Source organism: Callorhinus ursinus, unplaced genomic scaffold (assembly GCF_003265705.2).
Source record: "Callorhinus ursinus isolate GAN/ISIS: 27379988/994484 unplaced genomic scaffold, GSC_fseal_2.0 scaffold6, whole genome shotgun sequence".
Lineage (NCBI taxonomy): Eukaryota > Metazoa > Chordata > Mammalia > Carnivora > Otariidae > Callorhinus > Callorhinus ursinus.
Genome location: NW_027397068.1, coordinates 48,404,132 through 48,428,084, shown reverse-complemented (window position 1 = coordinate 48,428,084; position 23,953 = coordinate 48,404,132). Strand labels below are relative to the sequence as shown.

The following is a 23,953-nucleotide window of genomic DNA, read 5'->3' as shown; positions in this document are numbered from 1 at the left end:
GCTTGAATTATCAGGAAATACTAACACATATATGTTGTGTACTGATCATTTCCTATGAAGAAATAAAGATGGAAGTCAGTTTACCACACTGAGTAACCAATGAGAATTAACAAGAAGGTTGATGAATTAGTTAGCCTTCTTGATCAATGGTGATTCCAGAGGAATGAAGTCTAAAGATTTTGTGGTCTCCATAATCTGTAATAAAAAATGGAGCACGTATTGTACATAGATCTGTCTTTCAAGGGCCCCAAGGATCCACAGCCTTAGGAAGCACCAATCTGAAGGTGATGGGCATGGCTGTCTGTAGCTCATTCATGCGCTCAGTACATAGACTCTGATTTTAGAAACCAAAACCTCCAGGTTCCAAGATCCCACTTTTAACCAGCAGATGCTGAAATTACCCAATCACTGCATTAGGAATGCTTTCATCGGCTTAATATTTTATCTACCTATATCAACACTTTTTTTAAAAAAAGATTTTATTTATTTATTTGAGAGAGAGAGCTCGAGAGTGAGAGAGAGAGAGAGAGCACAAGCAGGTGGGGAGAGGGGCAGAGGAGAGGGAGAAGCAGACCTCCCGCTGAGCAGGGAGCCTGACTCGGGGCTCAAGGCTAGGACAGATCATGACCTGAGCTGAAGGCAGATGCTTAACCAACTGAGCCACCCAGGCACCCCCTATATTAACATTTTATTTAACAAAATGCAAATATTCTTGAGAGGAATAACAGGATATGTTTTATCTAGCATTTATATCTCAATGGAGAAAAGTTTATGACAGCCCGGGAGCTGGTTCTGATAGGGAAGGAAGAGAGAGAGGATGGGGGCACAGAGCATCTGAAATGACTGTGATAATAAGAGTGCACACAAAGGGCACCTTGGGCTCTGAAATCAGCTCATTCATTTTCTAGCCTGGTTTTATTGAACCTTACCTCGACAGCATCCCCCTTCAGGATAGCATAGGTTATCTGGATAAAAGAAAGAAGCAGAAACTAGTGAACGAGATAGGCCAGGATTTCATATCTAATGAGGCAAGTGGAATAAGATGGAACATCTCTTCATTAGGAGGGGATTAAAAAATCCACAATAAGTGGGTAGGCACATCTGGAGAAGGGTGTTCCAGAAAACAGGTGTGGAAAAGCTTTAAGAACACACACCGCCTTGGTATGAATTGATGTTCTACATTCACAAAGTATTCTGGTTGCCTTGGTTTCTGCTGCATCCTAGTGTCCTCTCTGCTCCCCTACCCACCTAAGGCTGTCACATCCACTCTCTAACAGCCTGTGATGTCCTCCGTCCCACTGACCCTTGGGTTCCTAGATTGTTCTTCTCAGAGTTCTGTTTTCAGAAAACTGTGCTCTTAATCAATATCAGTGACATGGTTGCCCAGATGTCCTCAGCAGTGGTAATCTACTTCCAGTGTAGAGCTAGCAGGTCAGAAATAGGTTTCAGCTCACCGGGCCCATGAGGTCCTCTCAGACCCTCAATCTGCCTACCTCATTACCTTGCGAACTATTTTAATCTCCACTACCACCACTTCCTCCACCATCAAGGCCCTTGCACCCATTTTTTATAGACATCCATCTCTTTGTGAGATAGATATTGGGAGCTTACTACATGGCTGGCACTGGGAATATCGCAATGGTGGAAAGAGACACAAGTCACTGCCTTTCTGGCACTTCTTGGTTGGTGGGGGGGGGGGCATGCAGACAACAGGGATAATAAACAAATAAAGCATACAGTGTCAGCGAGTGCTAAGTTCTATGAAGAAGAATCAGTGGGAGAGAGGAGAGGAGTATTAGGGAGAGGTGGCTACAATTTTAATCATGGTGGCCAGGGAAGGCCTTACTGGGAAGGTGACATCTAAGTAAGACAGGAAGGAGGTGAGGAAGGGCATCTGGGGAAAGAGTGTTACAGGAAAAGGGAGCTGGCGAGTGCCCAGGAGGCCAGAGCCTGCCTCCAGGAATGCCCAGGAGGCCAGTGTGGCTGGAGCAGAGCTGGGGAGGGAAGATGAGAGCAGATGATAGGTAAGAAGTCAGGAGGCTGGGCCTTGGAGGTGAGAAACAAGCCTTCTCTCCAAATCCCACAAACACTGATTACCACTGTGAGACGCGCCCCTAGAGAGCTTCTTCTGGGATATCATATCTTTTATAACCAAGTGCAGCCAGAAGATTTACTGTCCATATGCAGATGTTCTGCCCTCTGTTCGGAGCCTCTGCCAATTTCAGGCAAGATCCTCTCGTATTTCTTGGTTCCTTCAATGGCAGTTACATTGATAGGTTTTTATCTGGACTTGCGTTTGCTCTTAGTTGCTACAGAGATATAAATCGGCAGGGCTTTTTTTTTTTTTTTTGCTGTTGACTTTTCTGCCAATTAATTCAAGGGCGGAGGAAGTATACAGGAGGATTCATGATCGGGGATACGGGCATTTCTGAGAATATGGAGATAAGATAATGACCCGCAGAAGGTGGGAGAGAGGATTATGAATTCTGAAAGGGCCGCACCGGCCTGCACATTTTGCAAGGGGTCCCCACTGCCAGGATCAACTCATTATTCTCTCCTCCTGCTGAATGAATACCTGCTTTCCAACAAACCAGTAAGACTTTAATGGTTAAGACTTGCTATCTTTTGAACTATTTTAAACGATTTTATGTATTTCATAGTACCCAGATGTCATTGTAATTTTTTTTTAATGAGAAGTCTTTTTTAAAAAAAGCCCAAAATTGAATCCAAGGGAGTATTCAGCAGCGAGTAAAGATGAATTGACTCGGGATTCTAACCCCACCCTACTTTTTTTTTTATTTTTTTTTTTTTTTTTACGGAAAGCCGTAACCTGTTTTATTAACACGGAAACTGCACAGCTGGTACTTCAACCAGGTGACTTGTAGCCGATGAACAAGCCCCACACTTAGCAGCCTCTCAGGGACCCTCTGAGGGGCTCTCCCTGCTGCTGGCAGGGAAGGGAGTGAGAGAGCAGCAGGGAGGCAGGTGCACACAGCTATTCCTCGAAGAAGGCCAACGTGAACTCCCCAGGGTCATCTCCACACTGCGGCCCCTCCAGCTGCTCTGGCTCTTTTCCAACATCTTCCAGGAGTTGCTCCAGGTCCAGGTCACCGGAGGTGTCATCATCAGGGGGGACACTTCCAGCCGCTGGAGGACACTTCCAGCCTTCTTTCCCCCCCCCCCACGGGACAGACCCTGCGATGAGCTGGTGGGGTCAGGCCCTTGGGCACCATTCTAGCTTCCTTGTCCTCAGACAAGCTGGTTCCTGAGGCTTTGATTTGAGGAGCTTTAAATTTTTTCTTAGGGCCTGGCTGGTCAGGCTCCGATTTCCCATGCCCTTCTTTCCTTCCTGTTATGGGTACAGGAGGGGCTGCAGATTTATCTCCCAGAGCTCTCTTCATTGTCTTCTTTCGCAGGGTCACATCTTGTCCATCTGTTAGGCCTCTTGCCTTGGGTTTTTTGGTGTGAATTTTGGCTGGCTTGGGACTGGGCAAAGTCGGGTCTTTTTTCTCTTCCTCCTCTTCCAACTCCTTCGCCTCCAACTCTGACTCTTCCTCTTCTTTCTCCAAGCAGGAATCTGGGCTGTTAGCCCCAGAAAGCCTTAAGTCTTTTCCTTCCCCACAACTGTCAGATCCATTGTATCGGCTCCAGAAACCAAACAAGTTAACCTGTTCTGTATACTGATCTGTTCTGCCTCTTGAGCCATCGTCAGGGCTGCTCCCAGCTTCTGGTTGCAGTCCTTCTTCCTACACTTTTTCACTCGAGCTAGCTCCAGGGACAGCTCCTGGAAGTTCTTTAGCATGTTGACTAGGATCCAAGCACGAGAGACTGTTTTTCCAAAAAATGTCACATGGTATTTAGATGGCAGGGAATCAAGATGAGAAGCAAAAAGAAAATATTCCCCCAGGTCAGGATCAGATTCTACCATGCCTGGCCACCAGGGGTAACCGTATTGCTTGGCCCAGATGATGGATCCTGGGATGTAGAAGGCATAGGCCACATCACTCTCACGCCCTGTCCAGGACTCCTCAGGGATGTCACAGCGATTGTACCTCGAGTCTGTATTCTGATCACAGGACAAATTATCAGGAAGCACTGAGGGGTCAATGTTCCCACGAAACCGCCTCCACTTCTCACAGTTTGGGGAGGAACATTGGACCCAGATGAGACATTGACTAAAACCACCGCCTTCTCCTTTTTGTTGGTTTCTGGTTTGAGAATCATCTTGAACTGTTTTTTTCAGCTGGTTTTTCTGTCTCTGCTCATGTCCACTTTGGGCCTTTTCCATTTTCTCATTTTGAGCTCTCTTCTTTCCTTTGATTAGGGAAGGTCTATTGAATTTCTTCTCAGAGGGTGCAGGATCTGGCTGGCCTGGCTTAGATGTCTTTCTCACAGAGGTTACTCCAGCTTCCTCAGTGGCTGAAATCTCTAGAATATGAGGTACCCTTACCCTCTCTCCATCAGCATCATCATTATCAGTAGAAGAAGTAAGTCCTCGTTCCTTGTCTAATTGGGTGCATCTTATGGGCTGGGCACAGGAAGTCTCCAAGCACTCCTGGAGGGACTTCCGTAGCACAATCTGGACAATCTCCTCAAATTCTGCTTTGGTGAGGCTTGCTCTTTCCTTTTCTTTCTTCTCTGCTTGCTTGTCTTGAGGCTTTCCTTTATTCTCCCGGCCACCGCTTGGACCATTTTCTGCGGTTGCTTTCTCTTCCTTCTTCTCTGACCTGACCTTTGGGGAACTGATCCCCAGGGTCTCCTCTTTGGGTGAGTTAGGGCTATAGCACATCAAGCTATGCAATTTTTGTGCAGGTGGGGCAAAGGTTTTCTTTGGCCCCTTCCCACATTCTTCTTTACTCTGCAATGTTGTCATCATTCAGCTCAGAAGCTACACTTTCTTTGTGTCTCTGATCAAGAGATAAGGGAAAGCCAAGAAGTCACTCTGACAACTCAAGTCTCTGCTCCTGTTTCAGATGAATTTTCTTCTGGAACAAGGAGAACTAGCTTCGCTGCCACCCCAGTGGTGTGCGTCCAGGACTCCCTACTTTTTTTTTTTAAATAACCACAATGATGTTTCACACAAATTTTCTGTATAAAAAGCAATTATTTAGAACTTATTCTGTACCAGATGCTATCTTAAGCACATATCAACTCTTTACATGTATTAACCCCCCAAAAAATGTTGTGATGTATCCTATTCTTATACTATTTTATAGATTTAAAAAGTTGATGCTTAAAGAGTTTAAGAAATCTGCACAGGGTTGCTATATGTAGCTGCCAAAGGCACATATTTTCATTTACTCTGCAAAGGGAGGTAGGAAGAACTGGTAAAATATATTCAAACCTTAAGAAGCAATAAGCAGATTGATATCATTAGATCTGCCTGTGATAGTTAATCCAGTGTATTCCTTGATGGATTTCTCTGATGGATGAGGGATACACTCCTTTTAGGATCTAGTAGAGATCAGGAATGCCATAGGAAGTCTTAGCTTATTCAGATCTTACAGGCTCATCAACTGGCCTGAAAACATTGTAAAAATAGATATAGACACATTATCTCACTTTTTCCATATCTGAGTCCAGTTTCACCCGAGGAAGTCAGAACTATGTATTTAGGGAAAAAATCATGGAAATAAACTAACTTAACACCGTCAGTCCTGCTGGAGCTCATGGACCACTATTCCTCTGTGAGTTAGTTGTCCTTCCTTATCTCAGGGTTAAGAAATCCAGAAATAGGGCACGTGGGTGGCTCAGTCGTTAAGCGTCTGCCTTTGGCTCAGGTCATGATCCCAGGGTCCTGGGATGGAGTCCCACATTGGGCTCCCTGCTCAGCGGGAAGCCTGCTTCTCCTTCTCCCACTCCCCCTGCTTGTGTTCCCTCTCTCGCTGTCTCTTTCTGTCAAATAAATAGATAAAATCTTTAAAAAAAAAAAAAAGAAATCCAGAAGTACCTCCAAGAAATGAATTAAGTAGGGTGTACATGCAGAGTCTTGGCCATTTCTTTTTTTAACCATATCAGGCAGGGAGTAGTGACTCTAAGACTGAAGAAAAGCTTCCCACTGGGGACACTGATGAATCCAAGGTCACATGGTTTGCTGCCCTTGAGGTCAGGTGACTCAGGAGCACACAGAGTGCCAAGTGTCTCAAAATCCAAAGTCCCCATGGTTTTTGCATCAAGATCTTCTACCCACTGTCCCCCCACCATTTCCTTGCTCTTGTTTCATTGCCATCAACCTAAATCCATAACATTTACATAAAGTGAGTCTCTCTTTACAAGTTTGTACCATTCTAGAAAAGTCCTGATTTACTTTTTTGTGCAATTTTTATAAATCTCATTAATGCCCTTTCTTGGGGCACATCGTCATTTCAGACATGCCATCTCACTTGAAGAGCACAATTCGTACATATAAATATGCATTTTAAATTTACATACTTCTATATTATTATTTTACAAGCTACATTAATAGTCACCTGTCATGATGCCTCAAACTTTTTGAAATGTCATATTTAAGAAGAATATAATTTCTGATTAAACCATTTTTTATTTTTTATTTTTTTAAAGATTTTATTTATTTATTCATGAAAGACAGACAGAGAGAGAGAGAGAGAGAGAGAGAGAGAGAGGCAGAGGGAGAAGCAGTCTCCCAGGAGCAGGGAGCCCGATGCGGGACTCGATCCCAGCACCCTGGGATCATGACCTGAGCCGAAGGCAGACGCTTAACCATCTGAGCCACCCAGGCGCCCCGTGATTAAACCATTTTTTAATGCTGAATTAAAGTTGGTGGATACTTTGTGGTAAAACAGCACGGTAATAACATTTGAAAAATTCCAAAAAAAGTTTTTCTTATCTCTCAATATTTTCAAATCAACATCCCTCTTCTAAACTCAAAAAAAAAATCCATTCTTTTAACAAATATCAATTTATTTAATAATTATGTATTGAGTAGTTGACATGTGCCTTGAGCACCTGCCACCTCACTGAAACAGTTGCTGGGTGATGGAAACACAATGAAGAAATGAGCACCAACAAAGGTGATCCTTGCCCTCACAGAGTTTAGTGTCTAATGGAGGTGTTAATCACACCAAGGAATCTGACCATAAGCAAATAAAGATGAAGGCAAGATATTTAGGACTTACCAATTATTCAAACCATTTATATGATAAATCATTTCATCAATAAATGACGTGAGAATGCATAGCAATTGTTTGGGAAGTACCCAACTGGTTGCCCAACAACTGCATTTAGAGATCTAGTCAGCATATAAACCTCAATAGGACAAAAATAAGCCCGTATCTTGTCCCCAGACTTTCTGTTTGAGTTGATACCCTTTTTATCCTTTCAGTTGCTCAGGACAAAACCTTAGTGTCATCTTGACTTTTCCTTCTCCTTCAATTCTTTTATCCAATCCTTCAGCAAATCCATGGCTCTACCTTCAAAATCCATGTGGAATCTGACCACTTCTTACTCCCACCACTGACCCCAGTGAAGTCTGGATTAGCAGAATAGAAGTGATATCAAATCTTGCCTGGATTTTTACAAAGACCCCCACATGGCCTGTCTTCCACATTGTCCCTGTAGACAGTCAGTTTTCAAGGTGGGTGATGTAGCGTCCCTGCTAAAGCCTGAGTCATTCCTCTGCTCAAAATGTTCCAGTTCACACTACCTCACCCATTAAATTCACAGCCCTACAGGGGCCATTTTCACTCCGACCTTTCCTCCTGCTCCTTAGCTCCTCACTCCCTTTACTCTACCATCCTGGCCTCTTGCTGGTTCCTGGACTGGTCAGGAACATCCCCTTTCTAGAGCCTTTGCTCTCCCTGTTTCTCCTGCCTGGGATGCCTCTCCTCATAGATCTGCTTGGCTCACTCGCTCCCTCACCTCCTTCAAGCCTTTGTTCAAACGACATCTAATGAAGCTCATCTTCTATTTAACAGGGCAACCTATCCTGGCCCCCACTGCCCAGCATTCCTGACTCCTCTGATTCTGCTCTCCTTTTCTTTTCCCCCAATACTCAGCACCTGCTAACAGGTACATAATTTTATATAAAATTATGCTGTTTCTTTGTCTTTTCACTAGAATCTAAAATTCATAAGGGCAGGAAGCTTTGTCTTTTTTCATTCATGTATCCTAACCATTCAGACACAGTGATGGTGTCATAGGATCCTCTAACCATGCTCACCTACACACATTATCTTGTTTGATCCTCATGACAACTCTGCAAGATACTGTTAATGCACCCACTTCACAGATGAGAAAACAGGCTGTAGAGAGAGGTGGTTATTCACTTCCTAAGGTCATATGGCTAATAAATGGAAGAAGTAGAATTCAAACTAGGGTCTACTGAACTCCAAAGCTAGAGCTCTTCTATAATCCCAGGCTATAGAACAGAAGTTATCACTATCCTCACCAAAAGGAAGGAAGGAAGGAAGGAAGGAAGGAAGGAAGGAAGGAAGGAAGGAAGGAAGGAAGGAAGATCACTGTGAGAATTACACACGAACACCCAGTGTGACAGGTTTTATAGGTGTAGTTATCACTGATATCATGACAATATTTTTATATGAAATAGTTAACAAAATACATAATGCTATATTTTTTCAGACAATGGTCTATAAGTCATAAATATGGCTTGAGTGCTCAAAAATATTTGCTCACTTTGGCCCCCTAGGCGGAATGTTAAAGTTCATCAGCGGCGCGAGTTCTGGGTTTCTCTGTGAGAACTTCAGCAGGTCACTTAGTTGCTGGAAGGTATTTTTTTTTTAAGATTTTTATTTATTTATTTGAGAGAGACAGCGACAGAGCTAGCAAGAGAGAGCAGGAGCGGGGAGGGGCAGAGGGAGAAGCAGGCTTCCCACTGAGCAGGGAGCCCAATATGGGGCGCGACCCGAGGATCCTGAGATCATGACCTGAGCCGAAGGCAGACGCTTAACAACTGAGCCACCCAGGAGCCTCTAGTTACTGGAAGGTATTGTTATAGGATTTTTGTCCCCTTAGTGCCCGTGGTTCTTGGTCATGTTGCCAGGGGGCCAGGGTCCCCAACAAGGAAATACGGAGTCAGGGCAGCTAAAATAAAACAGCACTGGTGTCCTGTTTTGCAGGTTAGACAGGACCACACTAACATTCTGCTTTGCAGCCCTTGCAGAAATGACTTCTGCAAAACGTCCTAATATAAGACAATTAACCACAAAGCATTTGTCACCATCACAGGCAACGGGCAGTTAGGACATAAGCCCCCCGATGTCAGCAAAAACAGACCATCAGCACAGAGGCATTAACCTAATAGGTAGACAGATATGTGACCAAAGCCCTGATTGGCATGATTCAGCACACCCTGATTGCTAAAGATAGTTCTGCAAAAGAGCTCATAGAAACCCCTAAACTGAGAAACTCCAAGGGCAACCCTCTGGGGCCCCTCTCCCTCTCCGGGAGCTTTATACTATGGCTCAATAAACTTTGCTTCGCTGCCCACCACTCTTTGTGTGATCTACTTCTTCATTCTCCAAAGCGGTGTGACCAAGAACCGCGGGCACTGAGCGGACAGAAATCCCGTAACAATTTTTTTTTAATTTTTTTATTGTTATGTTAATCACCATATATTACATCATTAGTTTTTGGTGCAGTGTTCCATGATTCATTGTTTGTTCATAACACCCAGTGCTCCATGCAGAACGTGCCCTCCTCAATACCCATCACCAGGATAACCCATCCCCCTCCCCCCCTCCCCTCTAGAACCCTCAGTTTGTTTTTCAGAGTCCATCATCTCTCATGGTTTGTCTCCCCCTCTGACATACTCCCCTTTTCTTCCTCTCCTGTTATCTTCTTCTTTTTCTTTTTTCTTAAAATATGTTGCGTTATTTGTTTCAGAAGTACAGATCTGTGATTCAACAGTCTTGCACAATTCACAGCGCTCACCGTAGCACATATCCTCCCCAATGTCTATCACCCAGCCACCCCATCCCTCCCACTCCAGTAACACTCAGTTTGTTTCCTGAGATTAAGAATTCCTCATATCAGTGAGGTCATGTGATACATGTCTTTCTCTGATTGACTTATTTCACTCAGCATAACACCCTCCAGTTCCATCCACGTCGTTGCAAATGGCAAGATCTCATTCCTTTTGATGGCTGCATAATATTCCATTGTGTATATATACCACCTCTTCTTTATCCATTCATCTGTCGATGGGCATCTTGGCTCTTTCCACAGTTTGGCTATTGTGGACATTGCTGCTATAAACATTGGGGTACACGTACCCCTTCGGGTCCCTACATTTGTATCTTTGGGGTAAATACCCAGTAGTGCAATTGCTGGATCGAACGGTAGCTCTAATTTCAACTGTTTGAGGAACCTCCATACTGTTTTCCAGAGTGGTTGCACCAGCTTGCATTCCCACCAACAGTGTAGAAGGGTTCCCCTTTCTCCACATCCCCGCCAACATCTGTTGTTCCCTGACTTGTTAATTTTAGCCATTCTGAAGGGTGTGAGGTGGTATCTCATTGAGGTTTTGATTTGGAAATCCCGTAACAATTTAACCCTCACCTTTAGCTTTAAAGTGCCTGATCCCTGATGGACACAAGCACCTAACATTTCTCCCCAGCGCAGGGAGAACACTGTAAGGCATCCCTTCTGTGGGGCCAGTCCCATCCTCCCAGGCTCTGAACGAGGGCTTTTGTATTAGCCGATTCTCGTAGTTTGTAGAAGTTCCAAGCAGTTAACCTCAGGGACAATTCAGAAGAGAAAAAAAAAGTATTTGACCTGAGGGCCAAATGTTTAACTAAGAGATAGAGGTGGAGAAACCACTGCAGGGACCCTAAGGGATTTTGCAATCTCAAAGGACACTCCGAGGGCAGCCTGAAAGGCCGGAGCGGCCCAATCCCATAGCCGACTGTACCGAAAGGGGGCGCGAGTGGGCCTGCGCAGATCCGCCTGAGCCCCCAATCCCCTAGAAGAGTGTGACGACATGGGGCGCGACTGGGCCTGCGCAGATCAACCGGAGCAGCCCAATCCCATAGAAGAGTGTGCTGACAGGGGGCGCGACTGGGCCTGCGCAGACACAGCTGCCAGCTGATTTTCTAAACGGGACGTCGCGCCGTTAGAACGTGGTGTCCGCTTCGAAAATGAGAGAAACAGGTACGCCTGCGTGGGAGAGTCCGTTGGACTTCTCCACTGCGTGCTCGCTTCCGCAGCACATATACTAAAATTGGACTTCTCCACTTCAACAAACATTTCGAATCAGACTTTTACACCTTCAAGAACCGGGCTTACCTTCAAATTCATTTTGGCTTATGGAGGCCCTCCTTACCCGCTATGTTCCCAAAGAAAGGAATCCCTTCAGGGAGACCTCAGAAAGTATATGAAAAGGGTCTTTGAAAGCTATCGCATTTTGAAACTGCCTTTCAATGAGCTGCTGCCAGCTACAGTGATCAGTTTAAGTAGACTCAATGGCTTTTCTTTATTTTCAGTATGTAATAGTTCCCTTTTCCCTACTATGCTCAAATAACCCGAATATTCTGAGCCTCCCCATGTTCCTTCTACAAGGAAACTGACAGCACAAGGAGAAGCATTCTTTTTCCCTGGTAATGTTCCCAGCAGATTTCTGCACTGACGGCAGACTATGGTTAATGGGCATACGTCTATAAGCGTAACTTTGAGCACTATTCAAGAAAACAGACATCAAAAACGTCCCCTTCATGAAAGGGTAGTGCTGTTTTAAGTAGTATGTTTTGGGATTTAGGAACAGAGAGAAGTACTTTTACTGAAGAAGTGGTTGCCTAGATGACTCCTCGTGGGTGGGGGGGTCACATGCCCAATGAGGCCGATTGTATTCATAAACTCTTCTGTCCTTCCTCACCACCCCTAAAACCAGAATCAGGTCAATCCTTAGCTCCCCAAAACTGTTCTGTGCTTATGTTAACTTTCATTAAATACTTATTACATACCAAGCACTGAAAGTGTGAAAGGTGAAATAAAATAGAGTCACTTGGGTCGAGGAACTTTAAAACAGAGCCAGGAGGCCATTAAAAAGTGGGCTGTACGCACATCTTCACCAGATGGAACCATGAACTTTTGAACTGGGTCAAACAGCAAATACTCCAAGGACTCTGCTCTGAACACCTGCAACTTGCTACAGGAACAGACTTTTGCTTAGTGACTACCTTAGCAACCAATTATGTTTAGCCCAGATTAGTTTTCTGTTGCCAACCCCAATCAGAATTCTTTGTAAACAAGGTATACAAGTATTCCCTTTTCGTCTTTAAAAACCCCTGACTTTTGCTCCCTATTGGGACACTATTACCCCAAATTGTAGTTCTTTGATCCCAAATGAATGCCTTTGCTTAATTATTGCCTCCTGACAATTTTAGGTGGACACAATAGAATTTAATTTGCACAGTGACCTCTTGAATGGGTACTATTTGTATTCCCATTTTACAAAGGCAGAGACTGAAGCTTGTACATTCTGCTTAAACAATTGGCTGGTAAGTGGTAAGTGGTGACTCTCAGGCTCAGAGCCCTGCTCCTTCACTGAAATGCTTTTCTTGGCCCAGTTCTTTCCACCTAGGGTGGGTCCATAAGTGCCTAAAGTTAATCGGAAGTGTTCTAATGAGAAGGATAATCCCAGGTAGGACGTGAGTTAGTGGGACCTGGAATCTCTGGCCACTAGAAACAGAAAGGAGCCCCTGGCAGAAACAACAGTGACCATTAGGTGTGAGATCAGTTATCCTGGCTCGTTCACCCCCGTTCATGGCCACAGCCTCAGCCTGGAAGAAGAGGTCAAGACTGGCCAACATAAACACAGAGGAGAGAATCTAATGCTTTATTGTTCTTTTTTATTTTTACTCTTTCAGACTTGTGGCCTTTGGAAATCTGCCAGAAAAGCCTGAGAACAGCCTTAGGAGAACTGTTGGCAGGAGTTGTTAGCCAAAAGCTTCAACCTCCTCTCCTCATCACCGAGACTTGTCTTTTGGGAGTAGTTCCAAGATATTCTTTCAACCGAGATAATTAGTTTAACAAAAGGGAACCATTGTGGTTTAGAGAGCTCACCATTGATTACTAGGTCAAGATAAGGGCTGTTCTCTCCTTTTTCCCTTCTGAGACCTTAGATAGTAAAGCACTTTCGACCTTGTGCAATAGATATTCTCTTTCCCCATTGAGAATAATGTGGGGAGGTGGGAAGAAGTCAACATCCATTGTACCGCTTCTAAGCGCTCATGTTTACACCGTCAGCCTTCACTTAACCCACAGGCATGTAGCCCTCACCGGTGGAATCAGGACACAAACATAACATTCCTAAGACCAGCAATGGTCCTGAAGGGGTCAGAACATGCCACCCCGAGATAAGCTGTTTTGGCATATAGATTATTTTGAGCTGAAGGCACTTGACCAACAGCAGGTGCAGGAAACCGCCCCTCCCCCACCTAAAAGCAGGTCATAAAATTTGCAATGAAAAAGATGTCCTCCCTGTGCCAGGAAGAGAACATTCTTTATCACCAGAGTTGAATGTACAAACAAACTTACTAAAATAATTCTTATCTTCCATTAGTTTCTCCCATATATTTTCTCATCACTGCCTCACAGTTTACTGCTCTGAGCCCAAACCCCTTTGTCTTCTCATATCCTCACAATTTATCATTCATTGTTTAAAAAAATATATAAGCTTCGGGGCCTAATGGCTTCTTTTGGTCACCATTTCATTTTGAAGACTCATGTGCACACAAAAATATTAAATAAAATTTGTGTGCTTTTCTCCTTTTAATCTATCTTCTGTCAGCTTATTTCTTAGACCCCGCCACAGAACCTAGGAAGGTGGCAGGAGGTTTCCCCTTCCCAAGAGCTCTCTTGGAAAGCATGGAAACTTGTTTTTCCAAATAACTTGATGACAAAAACTAGCCAAACTGATGAAATGCCTCTTTAAAATATTTTTCCTCCTTTTTTGTTCTTGTGCATGCTATTCGCAACCACTGAAGAAAATCTAGAAAATACAAACAAAAAGAAAATGGGTAAATTAAAACCACTCAAAATACCACTATGCAGAGATAATTACCATCAATACTTTTGTGCAGATTCTTCCAAGCTTTTTCTCTTTGAGTATAAACACACTTCATCATACACACGACAATCATTCATGCATTTTTGAGCACTTGCCAAAGATCTCAGCCAATGCTGAAAACAGCACGTCTGTTTTAAGGTTTCCGGGACACTGTCCTCCGGAAAGATGGTATCCAACAACATTTTCCTTAACAGTGTTTGAAGGTACCATAAAGTCCTTAGCATAGCAGCTCACCGGCCTACAAGAATGCCAGAAGAGGAAAGAGACAGTTTTACTGCTGAGCCAGGAGGCCCCTCCCCTGGGGCTCTTAGACTTCACTAAGATAATGTAAATGGTTGTCATTCTGTTGCCGGATCCCAAACTTGTAAAATGAGACAGCAGCAGAGTTAGATTAGTATCCCAGAACAATGGAGAGTCCGGGGGCCTTCTGAAAAGGCATTGTTGCAATGTGCAGTGTTAAGAAAACAGAGCAAAAGCCAGCATTTGGTGTAGGGGCTCGTCTGCAGCAGTTGGTAAAAACTGATGTTCCAGAGGGGCCGAACTTACTTATTAATCTAATATTACTCAGCACTTATTAGGTGCTTTATAAGTCTCAAATCGTTTAATTCTTCTAACAACCCTGTATGAAGGCAAATAGCACCTTTATCCTCATTTTTACATGGAGGTTAAGTAACTTATTGGGATTAGTTCGAGTCTGTGTGTCTAACCACATAGCAATGTTGTCCATCAGGGAATGTCCTTGATCAAACTAAGAGCATCTCCAACCTCTCCCACATATATAGCATAGTAAATGCTCAATTGTTCCACTCAAGCAGAAATCACCATTTAATTGGTATTGGAAAAGTAAAAACAATGAAAATGGAAATTTGCACACAGAAAGCCACATAATACCTAAAATAACTAAAATAATTTTAGATAGTAAAAAGCTCCCTGCTCCTGATTAGTCCTGGTTTCATCTGTCATTTATTAATTTTAACTTTTTCTAGATCCTGCAGTCTTGAATTCCCTCTGGTTTCTATAGCTTATAGATAAGATGTCAAATTCTCCTTTCATTCATTAAATGTTATATTACTTCAAGCATACTCTAAGCCCCATATACTAGTTACCTAGGATTGACGAATCTTAACACTTTTCTTATTTTTTTCTTTCACTAAAGGAATACAGCATTATAAATGCCATAGGAGCTCATATATGCCTCTCCTTGACCCCTTTTCTTTCTCTTCCTCACTGAAGGTAACCACTGACATGACTATATCATATAGAGATTACATCTTTTATTATTTATACATGTATTCATTAGCACTATTTAATCTTTTGTATTCTTAAAATTTCCTTTAAATGGAATACTGGAGAATCATCCTGAAATTTTCTTCATTCATCCAACACTGTTTTGGAAACGTATCCGCAATGATACATGTAGTCGTAGTTGATTGTAATTGCATTTTAGTAGCGTGCTACTGTATGTACATGTTACAATTTGTTTACGCTGTTGCCTCTTTATGAATATGTAGTTTTTTTCTAATTTTTTCTTAATTATAAGATCTCATCTCCTGCTGCTTCATGGAAATGAAGCTCCTGCCTCAACACTGGTAAACTCCCCCGAGGCTGCTACAGAACCAGTTTACATACTCCCCACTCTGGTGTTGAGTTATCCCTTTGTGTATGGGCCCTGGGGTTATCTCTTACTTTTTGCAAATTTAGCTACACATTTAAAGCATGTTTGTCATATTTTATCCAACATACTAGGTGTGACTTAGCCAGGATGTTTTCTGGTTAGCAGGTCCTTCTTACAACCTGAAACGGGAAAGCCACTCCTTTCTTTTCTAAACTTTCCTTTTCATTGGTGTCAACACATTCTATTGCTTCTCTCTTTTTGCTCCTCTTCCCTTTTCTTGTCCTTTAAATATCAAAATTATCATAATTATCATATCCTGACCCTTCTCACTCTAATGTGATCGTTTTCACAGACATAATTGACCACCACATACCCATGACTCACAAATCAGGAACCCAGAATTCTCTGACCAGAATCCTCTTGACTTTCGGATCTGTATATCCAATTACCTCCTGTTTATTTTCACCTGAATGGGCCACCGGCATATTAAATTCAGCACTTCCGAAATTTAACTCCTTCCTTTCCCCAAATCTTCTCTTTGTTTTGTATCTCTAAGAGACAATGTCATCCACCCGGGTCAGAAAACTTATTCACTCTACACTCCTCTCCTTCCCTCAAATCTTGGTTTTTCTATATCCCACCAGAATCATTAACCACCAAATCCACTCAGGTCTACCTCCCTTCTCCTCTACTCAGCCCTCCACTTTTTTTTTTTTTTTACCTTTTTTGGCCTTTGTCATCTCTCTTTGAGCAATTATACGAGCCACTTAATCTCTGCCCTTGTGCTTTCCAGGTAGGGCTGTCAAATTTAGCAAATAAAAATACAGAATGGCCAGTTAAATTTGAATTTCAGATAAATGATGAATATTATTTTAGTGTAAATATTTCCCAAATATGGATGGGAACCTATAATTTATCTGGCAACCCTACAAACACATCTCTAATATTGCTGTCAAAGTGAGCAAAAAATTTTACCATAGTATTGCTGGCTTCATGTCGCCAAAGCTTCCTTGTTGTCGACAGACTGTCTCTGGATAAGTCTCAACCTGGCACACAAAACCTTCCATGACCTGGCCACTCTATAACTCTCCAGTTTTCCTTACATATCTCTCCCCTCATTCACTGTGTTCCAGCCACACTAGCCTTGGTCTGGATACACAGAGCTCTTTTCTGTCTTGGAACTTACAAACACTGTCTCCCAGATCTTTATATGGCTGTCAGACTCTTGTTTTTCAGAACTTAGCTAACTGTTACTTCTTCAGAGAAAACTTCTCTGGGCATTCTGTCTATAGTAGTGCCTGGTTACTCTTCATCTCATTCTTTTTTTTTTTTAAGATTTTATTTTTTTATTTGTCAGAGAAAGAGCACAAGCAGGGGGATTGGCAGGCAGAGGGAGAAGCAGACGCCCCGCTGAGCAGAGAGTATGACATGGGGCTCGATCCCAGGACCCTGGGATCATGACCTGAGCCAAAGGCAGACGCTTAACAGACTGAGCCACCCAGGTGTCCTTCTTCATCTCATTCTTTTATCTTTTCTTGATAACACTTTCACAATCTGAGAGTGTCTTGTTTATTTGCTCATTTTATTATCTATCTTTTCATTAGAATATAAGTTCTATGAGATCAAATACTTGTTCACCACTGTACTCCCAAGGCTTAATACAATTCCTAACACATAGCTGGCACCCAATAAATATTTATAGAACAAATAAACAAATGAATAGGTGAGTGAATGAATGAATGAACAAGGAAATGAACAAATGAATAGTTTAGCCCTCTAGCCATGAGTTCCTTTTGAGTCCTTGGTTATGCCCTAGCTTCATGTCCTATATTAGTCAGTTTGGGTTGCCATAACAAAATACCCTAGAATGAGTAGTTTAAACAATAGAAATTAATATTCCCACAGTTCTGAAGGCTAGAAGTTGAAGATTAAAGTGTTAGCATGGTCAGTTTCTGGTGAGGACTTTCTTTATGGCTTATAGATGGTTGCCTTCTCACTGAATCCTCTCATAGTAAGGAGAGAGAGAGAGTGAGCAAGCTCTCTAGTATCTCTTCTTATAAAGGCACAAATCTCATCATAAAGACCCCACCCTCATGACCTCATCTAAATCTACTATCTCCCAAAGGCCCCATCTCCAAATACCATGGCATGGGGTTGAGGGCTACAATATCTGAATTTGGGGGTGACACGATTCAGTCCATAGCATGCCCCAAATGTAGTGCCCTCTCCTCCCTTCTGTGTGCTCAAGAATCACCATCTCTATACAGAGATTCCAGGTGAAATAAATCACTTCTTCCTTTGAACCTCACCAACATCCTATGTACCTGTTGTACTTTATTGGAACTAGGCTTTTTACATGACTGTCTCCTCTAAGACTGTAAGTTCCCTGGGAGCTGTACCAATACCTCACTACGCCATGTCTGGCATAATGTCTGGTACTATATCCCCAAGGTTCCGTGCAGCTCAACAAATATTCATTAACTGCAGATATAATTGGATGAATGAATAGTAGCATCTAAGAAGGCAGTATAAAATAACTAGGGTTTGGATAGGCAATATTCATAGTATAAAGCTCATAAAAAGCTACTTATAGAAAATATATTCTTGGATTCTCTCAAAGTCTATTTATAGTTAGTTTTCATGGTATTCATTAATTTGGTTACATGATTTTCAAGTCAACCGTATTAGTTTGCTGGGTGGCCATAACAAAGTACCACAGACTGGGTGGCTTCAACAACAGAAATTTATTTTCTCACAGGTTTGGAGACTAGAAGTCCTAGATAAGGTGTCGGCAGGGTTGGCTGGGGGCTGTGAGGGAGGGATGTGTTTCAGACTCTCTCCTTGGCTTATGGATGGTTTCTTCTCCCTGTGTCTTCTTCCCTTCCTCTTCCCTCTGTTTCTGTGTCCAAAATTTCTCTTCTTATAAGGACTCTAGTCATTTGGATTAAGCCCACCCCAATGACCTCATCTTAACTTGATTACACTTGCAAAGACTCTATTTCCAAGTAGAGTCACATTCTGAAGTACTGGGGGTTAGAAATTCAACATATAAATTGGGGAAGAACACAGTTCAGCCCATAACACAATCTCTGTAATGCAAATGAGAAAAGTGGCAGCAAGGCTGGTCTAAGCAGTCACATAACTGCAGAGAACGAAGTGACAACCAATCACCTGAAACCAAAGGACAGAACATAATGGACATGGGGTGGGTGAGGAGTGGCAGTGGAGAACACATTGAAAAGCAAGCACAAAGTGTATTAAAAAAAGAAGAAGAAGAAAGACTGACCAAAGGGCTAAGTGTATTGCTGTTCAAGATAATAAACAAGAGTCTGTAGGACAATATCTGGTTATGTATAAAATAGCCTGTTTAAAGAGGCAGGAAGGGCTGTAATACATTTTATAAAGTGGTCTTTCAAGTACAGTTACATTGTTCTAACTACTGTTTCTTAAATGTAAACCTCCAGGCACATGACAAGTTTCATTACTCAGCCCTTCAGTGGTCCCAGTGGTTCCTAATAACTCCCATCTCCAAGTGAATCACCATAGATCTTAGAGTAGAAATGAAAAAACAAAATATCAAGTAGTTCCCCAAAATGGGTTAAAATACCAGGAATATGCATTCAGATGAGAAACATCTTGTGTAAAATAAGAGACATTCTATCATTTAATTCTTGTGTTTGCTCTTAATTTCTCCTTTGCCACCCACCTTCTAGAGAATCCTGGAAGAATGAATCACCATGTGTGAAGGAAACCCAGGAGTATTGGTTTCTTGGAAGTCTGGCAGGTGACTCACATTTCATAGATTTTGTCTTAAACAATTTCATTTGGAAAAAAGTTTTCACATTTCCCAAATATACAGTATGTCTTAAAAAAGTTTAGACGTAAAATAAATACAGATAAAATAATACATAGCTTGTTAAAGCTAGGAAGTGTTAATACTTTCTGTAGCATATTTTCATTTCATTATGTTGTCTTCTACACTCATGTTTTTAACCATAACTACAATCAATAATTATATTAATTAGAGTAATGTTAATTGCTTTGGCAAATACATGACCAAAATTATGTTTCTGTTCAAACACAACCACCTTGAATATTTTATTGGGGACAATTCAGCTCTGTCTTTGGTGATCCTAGCACTTCTATATTGGAAAATAAGTCAAGTATGAAGATACTTTCTATTATATTTCAATCAACAGAGAGAGAGAACTCTGTACATTGGATATTCCTGAATTTTTTCTTCTCTAGATTAGGTTTGGTTTTGGTCTGGATTTCTTTATGTTCCTGAAATCTCCTTGTGGAATTTTTCAACTTAGGCCAGTGTCTGGACTGAAGTAACAGTGGAGCTTACCAATTTAATACACTGTACGCCGTAAATAAATAATGTTTTTGTAGAACTCTCAAAGGAATTAATTTCTACTTCTTTAAACAGCCAAGTATAGTCACAAAAATGAGATAGCATTTATATCCTGGTATAAAAAGAGGTTTAATGAAATAGAGCATTTAGCACAGTACTATTATCTGTAGGAAACAGAGAATAATCAATATACAGAAATACAACCTTATACAAGCAGCACTTAGAAGGATATGCATACAGATACTAGCAGTGATCTGCTCTGTTTGGTCCAATTTTGAGTGTTATTTATTTTTCCTATCTTTATTTCTCTGTTTATAGAAAGCATTTACAGCTTTGTAAAAGGATTAATAAGTGATTCTTTAGTTTTTAAGATAATATTTTAAATTCAGTGCAAGTGTTTATTTATTCATCTTTCTACATCAGAAATTCCCCCTGTTGATTGGTTAGTCCAAATAACCCATTTGCAAAATGGGTCCTATTTCTCCATTAAGAGTCATGTGTTTACATTTTTGTTAGTGACATAAAGATTTAATTATAAGGCATAGATGAAAGTAAGTGTTTTCTTGCCTATGAAAACAGTCATCTTTTTTGCTTCATCAGGCTAAATTTGGAGGAAAAGTATTAACAGCAGATAACCTAATAATCAGAACAGCATTTCCAATTAAGATGAGATGAATCACTGCCTGAAAGTCTAAATAACTAGATGTGCCTAAAATTCTGTGATGGCTCTCATTCTCATCCTGTGTCTACTCTGAAGACAAACTCAGCTTTTTGCCACATCCTCAAAATAAATCCAACACTACAGTGCATTCATAAGTAATACCAATTTTACTGATGATTTCTAGGGGAAATGAGGAAAAGAAATTACACCACATATCACCCAGAAAACCTTAATGAAAGTTAGTCTTCACTGTGTGTCCCACATTCCCTTTCCTTGTCTGCCAATCAAAAAATTCTGTTGTCTTAACATTCAAATCCAGCCTTTGGTTTGAATTCTTGGTTATCAGAAAGAAACCCAAGCGGGTGACCAGCAATGCCCTCCCCAGACAACAGGCATCACCACCACAGTAAAAAAACAGATCAATAGTGTTAGTGAAGTCTGGCCCATGGGTGTTTCAATGCTCCATCCCAAGCAGTTTATCAAAATATTCACCCACCAAAGCAGCTGTGTGTGTGGTGGCAGTACTAGTGAAATTCTGCAGGTAAGAGAATATTATTTTCACCAGGTAGATAAATATGCAATAACGTCATAGATCCATAAACACAATATGAAAGTGACAAGGACTCTTTCAATTCTGCTCCAGGACTGTCTTTGCCCCCAGCTTTGGCTTCTGATGAGAATGAGCTGGCCAACCCCAGAGCTCCTGGTGCTGGGACGAGGACACTTTGAATGTAAGTCCCCGCTGTGTTGGGAGCTTTCTGGATGCCCTCTGAGAAAGCACATAGCAGTGGCTTCTGAGGACACATGGAGCCTCCCAGGGCAAGTATTTTTTAAGAAAACTGTTTTAAAACCTAAAAAACAGTTTCCTCTATACTTTTATATAACACACTTGACTGATCAACATGAATTTTAATTAGACGTACCCGGCAAACTTCTACTCCGATAGTCATGTGCTCTGTTGGAATATAAAGCTATCTATAACATAAGAGTAAGAAATCTTACCTTGTTGGCTGTCATGAATCCAAATTCAAGCTTTTTTCCAACTATTGACACCATCACTCAGCAACCATTTACTAATTGCCTAGTTACTGTTTCCAAGTATGTGGGCTCTGGCTTGTAAAGTCAGAGTGGGAAAAGAGGAAAACCCAGCCTACAAAGTTTCCATCAAGTAAGTCTAAACTCCAGACATGTCTTGAGTCACTCTGACCCTACTTGGTTATTGAAATTATATGGAAACTTTTTCTACTCGTTGGCACCGCTAAAACCTCCAGACAACTGGTTTCCAGCCTATGGCGCTCTGTGCTGTTTTTCCCTAACTGCTTTTTGAAGTGTAAGAGAGTCTAATTCTTCCACTTTCTTCCTTGCTGTTTTGAGGTTTCCAAATTTATGTTTGCATATTATCCAAGTTATTCTTAAAGTAAAGATGATTGCCATTTCAGGTTTTAATATTTTACTTCTTCATTTGGTGTTGCTTCTCAAAACCAAAGGCACCCAGCCTGTGTAAGGTGGCCACATTCCATGGTTGTCCCAGACATACCTGATGAATATGGTTTTCCTGCAGCAATCTGTGACGGAAGTGCATTTGCCCTGGATGGCCCCAGGCTCTCCTTTTCGGGATCCTTCCCCATTATCAGCATCTTACCCTCCAAATTTTACCCAGAAATCTCAGGCAACTATCACCTCTAGAGATCCCCGAAAAAATGTCCTACAGAATTGAATGAGTTAATCTCTTAGGTAGGGATATACACAATTCGCCAAGTGAGGCACATATATTTAGGACGAATTTAGCAAATCTTTGGTAGGAACAGTTAAGATTACAAAAGGAAAACACTTCAGAGCATACTTTTCAGAAGGGGACATCACACCGGAAGAGGAACAGTACCCTAAATTCTCTGAACTTCACTTGCTGCACCTGTACCTACTTTCAGGAGTGTGTAGAGAAGTGAGATTGTGAAAATATAAATAAGTAGTATTGTGTAAAAGCATGTAAAAAGTAGTGAGATCTGAATATGGCCAACAGGCTAGTTAACAGTATTATACGATGACATTTCCCGGTTTTGATATTTTACTATAGTCATGTAAAATGTTACCACTGGGGGAAGCTGGGTGAAGGATATACTGGACCCTTTGTTCTAATTTTTCAACTTCCTGCGAGTCTATAATTATTTCAAAAATACTTCGAAAAAAAGTGATAAAGGAATTTAAAGTCTTCCTAGAAAGGTACCGCACACTAAAGAAATAATATTAAAATCTTACTTGCCTCATTTTCAGTTATCTTTTATGTCCCAAAGTGCAATGTGCATCATTTTAAAGTAACTAATAACGGGGCACCTGGGTGGCTCAATGGGTTGAGTGAGCTTGACTCTTGGTTTCAGCTTAGGGCATGATATCATGGGTCATGAGATAAAGTCCCAGGGCCAGCTCTGTGCTCAGCAGGGAGTCGGCTGGAAGATTCTCTCCCTCTGCCCCTCCCCTCACTTGCTCACAGGCACTCTCTGTCTCTCTCTCTCTAAAATAAATAAGTAAATCTTTAAAGTAACCAATAACTACCCCCTCAAAAAGTTTTTGGGAAAGTATTAATGTGATTTTTCTCTTTTTGCTTGTTTTGAGCACAATTATTCATCCTGACTTGCCCAAAGATGGATGAGAGTGAAGTGGGGGAAATTAATATGTTTCCATTCTTTTGCAAATATCAAACACAACACTGGGGTTCTGATATTCAAAAATAGGACTTTGCCCAGAGACATTGGCCTTTCACCACAGATTATTATTTGGGGAAATGAATATCTAAATTCCTTGATCTTCCCTTCAACATACTCAGGAACTAATTTGACTGCCAAGACACAGAGTTTTCAGTGCAGAGGATCCAGAAGGAGGAAAGGTTGCTCTTTATTGGCCTCGTCAGACTGTGGAAAGAAGGAGAAAACAGAAAATGGCGGCAATTGGATGTGCGTATCAGTTTTTACATCGTTGGGCTACAGACCAAATGTGGTAGGTTCATGAGAGCTTTTGAAGGTACAGGGGAAGATGGCCTTGCACTGTGGACCTGGGGAGGAAGCTGCCTGGAGCTCACATAAGACAATAGGACAGGGTCACAGAGAAGAGGAGCAGATGGAGTTCCTGAAGCTCGCTTTCCTGAGCCACTCAGTTTCCCTGTGGCACGGATCCTGGTTTAGAGCCAGCTTGTGTGGGAGAAGAAATCCCACACTCGGGGATGGGATTGGATTTTGAGGCCAGCTGGATGGAGAAGATGTGGTGAGAGACTCAGAGGCTGAG

At 41.9% G+C, this 23,953-nt stretch overlaps 1 pseudogene; it reads right to left on the bottom strand.

Annotated features, from left to right (window-relative positions):
- Positions 1-2,812: 2,812 nt before the first annotated feature.
- Positions 2,813-4,895, bottom strand: LOC112815158 (zinc finger CW-type PWWP domain protein 1 pseudogene; annotated as a pseudogene).
- Positions 4,896-23,953: the final 19,058 nt, after the last annotated feature.